Source organism: Halichoerus grypus, chromosome 4, assembly GCF_964656455.1.
Source record: "Halichoerus grypus chromosome 4, mHalGry1.hap1.1, whole genome shotgun sequence".
Classification (NCBI taxonomy): Eukaryota; Metazoa; Chordata; class Mammalia; order Carnivora; family Phocidae; genus Halichoerus; species Halichoerus grypus.
This window is the reverse complement of record NC_135715.1, coordinates 160,050,132-160,050,744: the sequence shown is the minus strand read 5'-3', so window position 1 is coordinate 160,050,744 and position 613 is coordinate 160,050,132. Positions and strand designations below refer to the sequence as shown.

At 35.6% G+C, this 613-nt stretch overlaps 1 pseudogene; it reads right to left on the bottom strand.

Moving 5' to 3' along the window:
• Nucleotides 1–210: 210 nt before the first annotated feature.
• On the bottom strand, nucleotides 211–319 carry LOC118539775 (U4 spliceosomal RNA; annotated as a pseudogene).
• Nucleotides 320–613: the final 294 nt, after the last annotated feature.

Sequence of the window (613 nt, the reverse complement as noted above, 5' to 3'; positions counted from 1 at the left end):
TTTGTCTCTTCCAGAATGTCCTATAATTGGAATACTGTAGTATTTAGCCTTTCAGATTTTTCACTTAAATAATGTACATTTAAGTTTCCTCCATCTTTTCATGGCTTTATCATTCATTTCTTTTTTAGTTCTGAATTAGTATTCCATAGTCTGGATGTACCACAGCTTATCCATTCACCTACTAAAGGACATCTTACATGCTTCTAAACGATTATGAATAAAGCTGCTAAAAATACCCATGGACAGGTTTGTTTTCAATTAGCAATAATCGCGCCTCGGATAAACCTCATTGGCTACGATACTGCCACTGCGCAAAGCACCCATGGACAGGTTTGTGTGTGGACATAAGTTTCCACTGCTTTTGGGTAGATAACAAGGAGTGATTGCTAGATCAAATAGTAAGGATATAGTAAGTTATTTTTATATTTGGGATAAGAGTTCTTTAGTGGACGTGTCTCACAAATATTTTCTTCCAGTCTGGCTTGTCTTTCACAGAAGTTGATTTTTAGAATCTAGATTGTCAATTCTTCATGGGTTATGCCCTTAGTGTCTCTAAAAATTCACCATACCCAAGATCATCTAGGTTTTCTTTGTAGGAGTTCTAAAGTTTTGT